The sequence below is a fragment of the Phyllobates terribilis genome, unplaced genomic scaffold (assembly GCF_046119375.1).
Source record: "Phyllobates terribilis strain yellow unplaced genomic scaffold, ASM4611937v1 Scaffold_9__5_contigs__length_417890890, whole genome shotgun sequence".
Classification (NCBI taxonomy): domain Eukaryota; kingdom Metazoa; phylum Chordata; class Amphibia; order Anura; family Dendrobatidae; genus Phyllobates; species Phyllobates terribilis.
Window position 1 is genome coordinate 51653510 of NW_027362769.1, and position 13595 is coordinate 51667104.

A 13595-nucleotide genomic window follows, 5' to 3' on the forward strand; every position below is an offset into this window, starting at 1 on the left:
ATTCTCTATTATGTCAATGGACTGGTCTTGTTTGTCAAGAGGCTTATTCCCTCCACTCTCCTAACCATCAGAGCACAGAATCACAAGACTCGCCAACACAAAATGTGCTCATGTTTTGTAGAGTGTGTGAAAAATAGCTGTTGGATGAATAAGCGGTTGGCTAACTTCTATTGAAGGGGGTTATCCTGATCTATATATATTTTTTTTTTATTACATGGATCGCTAACTACCTGCCTGTTGTGCCCGGTGCCAAGCTCTACTGCAGGGCTGTCAAACTCAAACACACAGAATTATACAGAATAATGGGCTCCCGCATAGTCCTCCGTACAGAATAATGGCCCCCCACATATTCCTCCATACAGAATAATGGGCCCCACATAGTCCTCCATACAGAATAATGGGCCCCCGCATAGTCCTCCATACAGAATAATGGGCCCCCGCATAGTCCTCCGTACAGAATAATGGGCCCCACATAGTCCTCCGTACAGAATAATGGGCCCCACATAGTCCTCCGTACAGAATAATGGCCCCACATAGGGGTGGCTGTTCTGGAGTCGTGGGCCCGATTTGGCCCATGGGCCAGAGTTTGACGTATGCTCTTCCAGTACAGAGCAATCACAGTCTGCTCCTGGCGGCGATTCAGCGGCTTCTGGTGACATCACATCGACAGAGCATCAGCTTCTCATCCGCTCTGTTGATGGGATGTGACTTCTCACATCTTGTTGATTGACAGCTGGCTCCCCACTCACTCGCTGTGAATCATGATGACATCAGTAGTCATGCCCTGTTGACAGCAGCCCAGAAGAAGCTGTTCTACTGACATGGAGCAGGTGAATTGCTGCCAAGAACGGTTGGTGACCTCTCACAGGCGGCACCTGGTAGCACAGGCAGGTAGTTGGTAACTAGCTGCCTGCTACTATTGGGTCAATAGTAAAAAACAACAACAAAAAAAAAAATATATATATGTCCTAGAGAAGTGTATGACATCACATGCAGGAGATTTGTTGTAAATGGACCAGCTATGCTCCAACTACCTGAAAGGTGCAAGTCACCGCTGTAGGACCCCCACCCCACTTATTTAACACAATAAGGGACCAAATCTCCTTGGAAATGATCAATACATAGGTGGCAACACTTTTACCACATTGGAATCTATGGGAGGTATTAAAGCTCTGCAAGCAGCATGTTTCAAGTAAAAAAAAAAACATTTGTAAATGATACTCTGAATTGTCATAAATATGTCTGAGAAGAGCTTTAGTATCTCTGCTTGTAGATAACCACTGATGATGATATCTGCTGCACATTGATTTTAGTTACACATTGGACATGTAATGAGGGAAGCACATGCAAGTCACCGTGTATCTATTAATGATTTTGATGCAATTGGGTTATTGTTGTACAGTCCATTAATTTAAAAGAATTTGTCACCAGATGTTTGCTACCCTATGTGTCAGCAGCATGATTCTACCATATCACTTACTGAGCTGCTTGCTGCAGTTTTGATAAAATCCATTTTCTGTGCTGCAGATCAGTTCTCTGAATGCTGAGCTCTGTATAACTCTGTACACTGTGCATAGGCAGAAAGCAGCAGCCAATCATGAGTGGGGACAGGATTAAAAAAAGATCATGACTATGGAGGACTTCAAAGCAGCAGATTTACTAGTCCTTTAATGAAAATCTGTTGCTGATATAACAGTGACCTTATCAAAACCACAGCAGGCAGTCCATCAAGTGACACATCGCTGGAATAATGGTCTGCCTCTACATTATCTGCATAATGGTTGTGCAATTGCAGCATTCCGAGAAATCATAGCTTGAGAAACTTCTCTCTATGCACACCTATGTGAGAGACCCGTCAATCAACTGGAGTAGGGTGGGGATAGCCCCAGAAGAGTCAGGTCTCTCCCTATAGTCCCTGAATAGAATTTCAAAGCATGTTTGTTTTTTTTTTGTTTCCTTTTGAATCACAGGATTTTGCTGCAATTACAGATGCAGGTTTCTAGGGTATGTCTCGATTAGCTTAGCACAGGGGTGGGCAATTAATTTTCCCGAGGGGCCACATGAGAACTGTGACTGTTGTGGAGGGTCTCACCAATAGCCTGAAATTAATTCTTCTCAATATTAATATCAACATATTAATTATAATTAATAATTATATTAATTGTATGACTTAATATTGAGCAGAATTAAGTATGCTGACATCCCCATAGATACTATATACCCGTGTACAGTGCATTGTGAAAGTATTTGGCCCCCTTGAACTTTTCTACCTTTTGCAACATTTCTGGCTTCAAACATAAAGATATAAAATTCTAATTTTTTGGGGGAAGAATAAACAACAAGTGGGACACAATCGTGAAGTGGAACGAAATTTATTAGATATTTTAAACTTTTTTAACAAATTAAAAACTGAAAAGTGGGGTGTGCAATATTATTCGGCCCCTTTACTTTCAGTGCAGCAAACTAATTCCAGAAGTTCAGGGAGGATCTCTGAATGATCCAATGTTGTCCCAAATGACTGGTACTGATAACTAGAATCCACCTGTGTGTAATCAAGTCTCCGTATAAATGCACCTGCTCTGTGATAGTCTCAGGGTTCTGTTTCAAGTGCAGAGAGCATCATGAAGACCAAGGAACACACCAGGCAGGTCAGAGATACTGTTGTGGCGAAGTTTAAAGCCGGATTTGGATACAAAAAGATTTCCCAAGTTTTAAACATCTCAAGGAGCACTGTGCAAGTGATCATATTAAAATGGAAGGAGTATCAGACCACTGCAAATCTACCAAGACCCGGCCGTCCCTCTAAACTTTCATCTCAAACAAGGAGAAGACTGATAAGAGATGCAGCCAAAAGGCCCATGATCACTCTGGATGAACTGCAGAGATCTGTAGCTGAGGTGGGAGAGTCTGTCCATAGGACAACAATCTGACCTTTATGGAAGAGTGGCAAAAAGAAAGCCATTTCTCAAAGATATCCATAAAAAGTCTCATTTGAAGTTTGCCACAAGCCACCTGGGAGACACACCAAACATGTAGAATAAGGTGCTCTGGTCAGATGAAACCAAAATCGAACTGTTTGGCGTAAAAGCAACACAGCTCATCACCCTCAAAACACCATCCCCACTGTCAAACATGGTGGTGGCAGCATCATGGTTTGGGCCTGCTTTTCTTCAGCAGGGACAGGGAAGATGGTTAAAATTGATGGGAAGATGGACAGAGCCAAATACAGGACCATTCTGGAAGAAAACCTGTTGGAGTCTGCAGAAGACCTGAGACTGGGACAGAGATTTATCTTCCAACAAGACAATGATCCCAAACATAAAGCAAAATCTACAATGGAATGGTTCAAAAATAAACGTATCCAGGTGTTAGAATGGCCAAGTCAAAGTCCAGACCTGAATCCAATCGAGAATCTGTGGAAAAAGCTGAAAACTGCTGTTCACAAACGCCCTCCATTCAACCTCAATGAGCTCGAGCTGTTTTGCAAGGAAGAATGGGCAACAATTTCAGCTTCTCGATGTGCAAAACTGATAGAGACATACCCCAAGCGACTTGCAGCTGTAATCGCAGCAAAAGATGGCGCTACAAAGTATTAACTCAAGGGGGCCGAATAATAGTGCACGCCCCACTTTTCAGTTTTTAATTTGTTAAAAAAGTTTCAAATATCCAATAAATTTCATTCCACTTCACGATTGTGTCCCACTTGTTGTTGATTCTTCCCCCAAAAATTAGAATTTTATATCTTTATGTTTGAAGCCAGAAATGTGGCAAAAGGCAGAAAAGTTCAAGGGGGCCAAATACTTTCACAATGCACTGTACTGTTTGAACCTTCTATATACTGTATGAGCCCCATACAGTCTCCCCATGCCCAACATGAGAGCCCCATACAGCCTCCCCATGTCCAGCATGAGAGCCCCACACAGCTTCCTCATGTCCAGCGTGAGAGCCCCATACAGCCTCCCCATGTCCAGCATGAGAGCCCCACACAGCTTCCTCATGTCCAGCATGAGAGCCCCAAGGCCTCCCCATGTTGAGCATGAGAGCCCCACAGCCTCCCCATATCCAGCATGAGAGCCCCACGGCCTCCTCATGTCCAGCATGAGAGCCTCACGGCCTGCTCATGTGCAGCATGAGAGCCCCATAGCCTCCCCATGTCGAGCATGAGAGCCCCACAGCCTCCCCATATCCAGCATGAGAGCCCCACAGCCTCCCCATGTCCAGCATGAGAGCCCCACAGCCTCCCCATGTCCAGCATGAGAGCCCCACAGCGCCTTCGTACGTCCAGCATGATAGCCCCATAGCCTCCCCATATCCATTATGAGAACCCCACAGCCTTCACATGTCCAGAAGGAGACCCCCACAGCCTTCCCATAAATACCTATTATGAGCTATGGTGCTATTCACATGTCGGTATTTATGGGAACCGTGCGTTCACAAAAAATCACGGAGACTTGTCTGTTTGTGAGTCGAGTCATGGATCAAAATCACTCATACAAGTCTACAGGTACATGAAAAATCATTGACAGCACATGGATGCTATCCATGTGAAGACAGGTTTTAACATTGCAAATGAGTAGAAGAAGCTTTGCAAAAAAATTTCCATACTAAAAAATCACGAAACACTAATAGTAAAATTTAACACACTGATTAACCCCTTTCTGATGTATGACCTAATAGTACGTCTTGGTGACCTGGGCCGATTGGACCAATGACGTACTATTAGATCATATGGCAATCGCTCCTGCACACAAGTGGTGAAGGGCGTTCGCAGCCGGGTGTCAGCTGATTGTCACAGCTGACACCTTGTACTATGTGCAGGGAGTGGTCCCGCACCGCTCCCGGCACATTAACCCCCTGAATGCTGCGATCGAAGTCGAAGTCCTATTATAATAGGTCACATAGTCCAACCCATACAATCCATAAGTCATAAAAAATGTGTGCAGAAAAAGTTATAATGACATAGATCAAGTGACCTGTAACAAGTCACAGTATAGAAAACCGTCAAAAGTTTTTTCAGCAACACATAAAGTACAAGCATCACATGGAAAGGGTTAAGTAAGGCATACTTAGTGAAAGTAAACTGATAACCAGCAGTGTCAGGGGAGGCCCCAACACGTGTTTCCGTACTTCATCAGGGGGCGTGGTGGGATGTGTGTGGATGCAGGGCCTCTTATATATACATGGGTCCCATGTGAAGCAATCAGTTACTGACCAATAACGGCGCATGTCGCCGCATAACAGCAGACATTGGTGGCAGCGGCGTGGTCTCAGGCGGCGCCCAGGAAGAGGGGAACTCCCCCACTGACGTCACATATTTCAGGGTGCCGCCCACCCGTGACCGCGTCGCAGCCACATGACCGCAGCATCCGACGCATGCGCACAAGGTCGAACCACAGGAATCGATCGTGAGCAGATAAGGAATAAATATGGAGCAGGACAGACTACTTAACAACAAAGGAAGAGATACATCATATCGGTGGAGTGACAAGTGTCACCCCATTCACCCTGCACCAAAAGGTCATCCATGTAATACATAACAGATGATATTGCAGTAAATGTCCATACTAAACAGGTGTCCATGTCAAAGAGTTCTATTTAGATCCAACCAATTTGTTATCAAAAACAATCAGGTTTTCTTCCAATGGTCAGCTGGGGCTCCAGATATAGAGAGAGGCCGGAGGAAATAAGAGGAAATAAGTGAGTTAAAAAAATAAGATAAAAACACACACTTACTAAAAGACAGACTGAAAAGAGAGAATTATAGGGCAGAGATGCAGAGATAAACCAATAAAAAATATTATTTAATTAATACTAAACCAGTATATATAGGGAGTGGGGGAGAATTTTTTTTTTTTTATTTAATTGCCCCCCTCAAAGTACACCAGGGGGAGGCATCCAGGTAGGAGGACTTATAAAAATCATATCGAGGGCAATCACTAGAGGAGTCAAAGAACATGCTAAATCTAATAGGTAGAACCCATAGATAATAAAACAGCCAAGAGAGCATGGATCATACCCCGAGGGCGCTCACGTCCAAGGAAGAGGAGACACAGAGGGGGCAAACAACCAGCAATGGCTAGAGGAAGGGGGGAAAACTCAAACGTTTGTTTAGGCCTGCTGGTGACATAGTTCCCAGTCTATAGATCCAGCGGCATTCTAATTTGGCCAATGCCTTCTTTACATCACCACCTCTTAGGCCCAAATGGATCTGATCAATGCTGCAGATCTGCAGACTCTTAGGGTCGCAATGATGATATTGTTTAAAATATCTTGGCAGGGTCAGAAGTGATGATACATCCTCCACCTCCCCAGCCCCCAAAATATCCAAAACGTGCTCCCTCACGCGTCTCCTCAATTCCCTAGACGTGAGCCCTACGTAGATGAGCCCACATCCACAGGTGGCATGATAAATTACGCCAACACTGCTACAAGAGATATATTGCCTGATGTCAAAAACTCTCGTGCCATCTGCATTAGAAAATGTTTTAGTCCTGACTATGTTTCTGCAGGAGAGGCAAGAGCCACAGGGATAGCAGCCCCATTTAGGGTTGCCAACATTAAAAGGCAAGTACATAGTGACTATGCACCAGAGTATTCCTGAGACTCCTGACCCTCCTTGCTGTCATAAGAGGACGATCAGGCAAAAACTCCCGGAGACTTGAGTCAGTTTTTAGGATCCGCCAGTGTCTATCAAGGATGTCCCTGATGGCGTGCCACTGATTATTAAATGTAGATATGAACCTCACCACGGGTTGGCCGGTGGACCCCAAAGGCAGCTTAGGTGCAAGCAGCTCTTGTCTGGAGGCTCGCTTCGCTCTCTGATAACTCCTCTTAATGCTACGATTACTGTAGCCTCTTGAGACAAATCTCTCCCGCATGTCCACCGCACACTCATTAAAATCCACATTATCAGAACAGATACGTCTAAGAAGTAAACTGTCCTGTCGGTACTGCATTAATTGTGGATCTTGTGTGCGCAGATAAAGCATGCAGGAGAGAGTTGACCGAGGTCTCCTTCCTGAATATAGTTGTGCCCACCCCACCATCCTCATGAATCGAAATCCTAATGTCCAGGAAATCAATACTCTTCGGATGATGTTTAAAGGTGAGGTTGATATTAAAATCATTCACATTCAGGGAGGAAATAAACCCCTCCAGCTCAGGGGCCGATCCATCCCAAATTATAAGAATGTCATCAATATAACGGAGCCAGCACTGCGCATTGGCCGTTGCCGGAGCCCTGCCACCGAAAACCTCCCTCTCCCAAAAAACGAGAAAGAGGTTTGCGTACGACAGAGCACAGGCCGCGCCCATCGCAGTGCCCCTCCTCTGCAAGTAGAATCGGTCGCCGAACAGGAAGAAGTTGTGTTTAAGCACAAACTCTAATAGGGTAAGAATCAGAGAGCAGAGCAATGCCTCCAGGCTACTCATCTCCAAAAAGTACTTTACCGCCCTCAATCCGTGGTGGTGTTCAATACTGGTGTAGAGGGCCTCCACGTCAACGGCAACCAGCGATACCCCACCCTCCAGTGTGAGTCCATCCACCAACCACAGGACATCCGAGGTGTCCCTGACGTAGGAGGACAGTGTATCAACAAGTGGATGCAAATAGTATTCAATAAAATTACATGTCATGTCGCACAGCCCTCCAATGCCAGAGACAATCGGACGACCCGGTGGATTCAGTGGATTTTTGTGAATCTTTGGTAATAAATAGAAGGTGGGGATCACCAGAGCTTTGACGAGGAGGCCCTCCAACACCTCTGCCCCATATGCTTCGTGGCCAAAAAAACCTTGCGGGGATTGCCTGCCATGCACGAGCGATCCCCGCATGTTTTTTTTGGGTGTCTAATAACAGTGAAACATGTGGGCGGGGACTCGAGCATGTCACTCGAGCATCCGTGATACATTGTGCATACCTGAGTACCCGATGCAAACTCAAGTAGCGAGCACTTGCGCTCAAGACTAATGACAACTTATTCAATATGATGATCTAACGTTATCAAATTCTGTGTCGTACTTCTGGATTCAAAATGTTCACTATACCCCTTGATAAAATCCTTGAGGGGTGTAGTTTCCAAAATGGGGTCACTTGTGGGGGGGTTTCCACTGTTTAGGCACATCAGGGGCTCTCCAAACGCGACATGGCGTCAGCTCTCAATTCCAGCCAATTTTGCATTCAAAAAGTCACACAATGCTCCTTCCCTTCTGAACTCTGCCGTGCGCCCAAACACTGTATTTTCCCCACATATGGGGTATTGGATAGTGTTGAGCATTCCGATACTGAAATATCAGGTATCGGCCGATATTCGCGGTATCGGAATTCCGATACTTAATTCCTATACTTTTACAATATCGTATACCGGAATCGGAAGTTCCCATAATGCAATGAGCCAGTTTCATTTTATTCAGCCAATGAGGATCCTAAGACGTGTGGGCACATCCTGTTAGGCATGTAGGCATGTTAATTAATGGCATGGCTGTGACTGGCTGCTGAAATGATGTCATGATGCACTATAAAAGCCATTTTGAGCTCACTCTGCTGTGAATTCAGTTAGGGATAGGACGCTGTTGTTCTGAGGGACAGTTTTAGCTACCTATTTGCTCTATTCTGCTGTACCCAAGCTACTTTATAAATCGCTGTGCCTTGCAGCGCTAGTGTACAGTTCTCTGTGCTGTTCACCGCTGTCTGCAAGGTCTCTGTGTGTGAGTGCAGCTCACTCTGTAGTGTGTGCTTCAGCCACGTCTGGTTGTAGTGCGCTCAGCGTGAGTCACTGCCTCATACATTGTCCTTTTTTGCTAATTGATCATTTTTCCTGATTTCTCCTATTAGTGTGGTGGTTCCATCCGTATTCAGCTAAATTGGTTCCAAACACACTATATAGGAGTAGATAGAGGAGCCTTTCTGCAGCATTGTGCCCTGCAGCTCCAGCCAGATTAGTATTAGCCTATTTTTTGTAGCCTCATCTATTGCATTGTAGGTTACCTTCCTGCATTGTAATAGCTACAAAAAGTTTGTGATACTATCGGTATTACATCTTTGGGCACATCCAGTGTCTTTTTGTGACAAAAAAAACCTAAATAAAGTTCACCAAACACTCCACTTTACAGTTGTGTAGGCCACATTAGCTCATATTAAAGTCTTGTCCACACGTTATAAAATGAGTGTTTCTTATACCTGTTAGCAGCTGTTCAGGAATAAGCACACTAAGCCCTTAGTACTTTTCTGCCTATCTTTGTCAGTCTACCAAGATGAAGAAGGCAGGGAGTAAGGCATGTGGTCGTGGTCGTGGGCGTGGAGTTTCTGCAGGGAGAGGACGTGAGGATTCTGTGCCTGCAGGGAGAGGACGTGGGGATTCTGTGCCTGCTGCGGGCACCAGTGACTCAGCATCCCCCAGTTTTACCTGGGAACAGTCCTTTATGCGCAGCTTTGTAGGAGCTAGCTGTACCCCACTGCTGCGGGAGGACCAAATTGAAGCCGTTGTCGGATGGATGGCAGCTAACGCATCGACTTCAATTAGTTCCAGATCCTCTCAGGTCCTGAGCACTGAAGAGCACCCATCTGTCTCTTCACCACCTGCCAAATTGCCCAGGCAGTCAGAGAGCCCTGGACAGGAGCCATCTCTACTTCTGTTCTCTGAATCTCTTGGCTTGGAAAGAGGGGGCCAGCCAAGCTTAATTCGAGAATTTGAAAAAGAGGTAGTATGCAGTGATGCGCAACCGTTTTGTCTCTCTGAATCTGAAGAGGCGGGTGGGTCAGTACCTATGGTCAGCAGCACACCTCAGTACGCATCTGATGATGAGACTCAGGTGCCACTTTCTGGTGCGTACTTTGCTGTCGAGACTACCCAGGAGAAGCAGTTGTTTGAAGAGGGTGGTGTAGATGATGAGGTCCTTGACCCATCATGGCGTGAGGGACAGGAAGGTGGTGGGAGCAGCTCTGAGGAAGAGATTCCCCGAACGTCCCAAAAAGGACGGAGAGGGAGGGGGCAGACTTGGTTGCCTGTAGCCTCCACTTCGGCACCCATTAGGAGCATGGCTCTTCCAAAATCCAAAGCGGGCGCTCCCAAGACTTGCAGTGCCTGGTCCTTTTTTGACACAGTTGCAGATGACATTTGCTTTGTCAAATGCAAGCTGTGTAATCAGAAGGTGAAAAGAGGGAAAAGTGTCAGCAACCTCAATACCACAAATATGTGGAAACATGTGCGGACCAAGCACGTGGTGGAGTTACAAAAACACACTGAAGACCTAGGCCAACCTACAGCGCCACCTACCACCTCTTCAGCTCGTGTTGTAGCCTCTTCCTCCAGCTCACACACAGCTGGTTCGGCTTCCTCACAGGATCGCCATGGAAGAACCTCTGGCACTGTTGTACAGAGACACAGTGTAATTCCACCCACAGCACCACTTTCCCTGTCATCCTCACACTCCCAGGCCAGTCTGCAGCCATCGTTAGCACAGGCATGGGAGAAAAGGTGCCCATACTCGGCAAACCACTCCCGAGCACAGGCTCTGAATGCTGGCATTACTAAACTACTGGCCCTTGAAATGCTATCATTTAGGCTGGTGGAGACGGACACCTTCCGTAACTTTATGGCATTGGCAGTCCCACAATACAACGTGCCCAGTCGCTTTTATTTCAGCAGGCAAGCCGTCCCTGCCCTGCAACAGCATGTGGAGGGAAAAATTAAACATGCGCTAGAAAACGCCGTCAGTAGCAAGGTCCACCTGACCACCGATGCGTGGACCAGTAAGCATGGACAGGGACAATACCTTTCCCTCACTGCCCATTGGGTAAATGTTGTGGAGCCGGGTACAGATCTTGAGAGTGGAGCTGTACGTGTTCTGCCAACTCCAAGGATTGCAGGAATCCAGTCTGTACACATTGACTCCTCCTCATACTCCAGTTCCTCTGAATCAGCGCTGCAGGAGCCGTCACGGTCTACCTCCACATCGACCCGTGAACGGTTACCTGTTGTGATGACCGATATGAGCACGGCCGTGGCCAAACGTCAACAGGCCGTATTAAAATTAATTTCTTGGGGGAATCAAAGCCACACAGCGCAGGAGCTCTGGAATGCCATCAAGCAGCAGAGCGACGTGTGGTTTGTGCCAGCGAATCTCCAGCCAGGCATGGTAGTGTGTGACAATGGCCGAAATCTAGTGGCAGCTCTGGGCCTAGGCAACCTCCCTCACATCCCATGTCTGGCACATGTGCTCAACTTGGTCGTGCAGAGTTTTTTGAGGGACTATCCGGATCTTGATGCACTGCTTCACAAGGTCCGCATAGAGTGCGCTCACTTGCTTCATTCCAGCAACGCAAGATCGCGCATTGCAGCTCTGCAGCGCCGATTACGTCTTCCGGAACATCGCATCATATGTGACCTACCCACCAGGTGGAATTCAACGTTACATATGTTGGAGAGGTTGTGTGAGCAGCAGGCAGCAGTAATGGAGTACCAGCTGCAGCAGGCGCAAACAAGTCGCAGTGCGCGCCGTTCACACTTCACCACCACTGAGTGGGCCTCTATGAAGGACATTTGCCACGTTTTGCGTGCCTTCGATTATTCTACGCGGATGGCAAGTGCAGATGATGCACTAGTCAGCATGACTTTCCCCCTTATCTGCCTGCTTGAAAAAACACTGCAAGCACTAAGGGAGGAGGTTTTGGAAGAGGTGAGGTGGAGAATGAGGAGTCACAAATGCCATCTGGTTCTGTACAGTCTGCGCAACGTGGTTCCTCACAAAGGCCTAGTCAGGGGACACTTTGTGAGGAGGATGAGGAGGAGTCAATGGAGGAGGAAGACATCTGTGCAGAGGAGGGAGGTACACAATTCTCTAGTAGTCAGTATCTAGAGCGAGGGTGGGGTGATGCAGAGCAGGCAGAGATCACGCCTCAAGCAGGGGACAGCGTTTCTTGGCCAGTTGGCAGTCTGCAGCACATGGTTGATTTCATGCTGCAGTGCCTGAGAAACGACCGCCGCATCGCCCACATTCTCAACATGGCTGATTATTGGGTGTCCACCCTCCTAGATCCTCGCTACTGGGACAACTTACAAAGCCTCATAACACCGTTGAACCGGGAGCGTAAAATGCGGGAGTACCAAGACGCCCTGGTGCATTCCATCATGTTCTCCATTCCAACCGAGAGCAGTGCTGCTAGTGCTTTACAAAGCAGCTCAGTGCGTCGAGGCAGTGGAGGAAGCTCTGCACAAAGAGGGAGCAGAAGCAGCGCCTCAGCACAAGGCAAGACCAGTATGCCCCAAATGTGGAAAAGTTTTGTGTCCCCGCCGCCACAAATGTGTACACCATCACAGACGGCTCCAGTCAGCAGGAGGCAACGTTTCCGTCAGATGGTGACAGACTACATGTCTTGCCCTCTCAGTGTACTCCCAGATGGCTCTTCCCCCTTCATGTTTTGGGTCTCTAAGCTGGTTACATGGCCAGAGCTTAGCCAGTATGCATTGGAGGTGCTGGCTTGCCCTGCTGCTAGTGTATTATCGGAACGCGTCTTTAGTGCCGTAGGTGGTGTACTAACAGACCGTTTCATGCGCCTATCCTCCTATAACATTGGCCGGCTTACTTTTCTGAAAATGAACAAGGCCTGGATCTCACATGAATTTGCCAGTCCTCTTCCAGAATAAATAATTGGTTGGCAACAGTATCCAGGTCTCCTGTTGTGTTCATGTTTCTACCACCTGAACTGTAATCCCTGAGCTCCAACACTGCCAGTCGCTGCTCAGAAGTGCCGTCTGCACAGTCAATGCTTGCTGCCGTGTTATTGGGGTTCAGTAACGTCAGCTGATCCCCAGCTGTGTGTCCGGCAAATTCTCCTGCTCTGTCCACATCCACTGTACTACAGATTTAAAACTTGCTCCAATTACACCTCTGGCTCATCTGCTTTTAGTATTTACCCTGGCCTCCAACACCGCTAGTTGCTGCTCAGAAGTGCCGTCTGCACAGTCAACGCTTGCTCCAGTGTTATTGCGGTTCAGTAGTGTCAGCTGATCCCCAGCTGTGTGTCCGGCAAATTCTCCTGCTCTGTCCACATCCACTGTACTACAGATTTAAAACTTGCTCCAATTACACCTCTGGCTCCTCTGCTTTTAGTATTTACCCTGGGCTCCAACACCGCTAGTTGCTGCTCAGAAGTGCCGTCTGCACAGTCAACGCTTGCTCCAGTGTTATTGGGGTTCAGTAACGTCAGCTGATCCCCAGCTGTGTGTCCGGCAAATTCTCTTGCTCTGTCCACATCCACTGTACTACTAATTTAAAACTTGCTCCAATTACACCTCTGGCTCCTCTGTTTTCAGTATTATCCCTGAGCTCCAACACCGCCAGTTGGCGCTCAGAAGTGCCGTCTGCACAGTCAACACTTGCTGCCGTGTTATTGGGGTTCAGTAACGTCAGCTGTTCCCCTGCTGTGTGAACGGCAATTTCTCCTGCTCTGTCCACATTCACACTACTACAGATTTTAAAGTTGCTCCAATTACACCTCTGGCTCCTCTGTTTTCAGTATTATCCCTGAGCTCCAATACCGCCAGTTGGCGCTCAGAAGTGCCGTCTGCACAGTCAACACTTGCTGCCGTGTTATT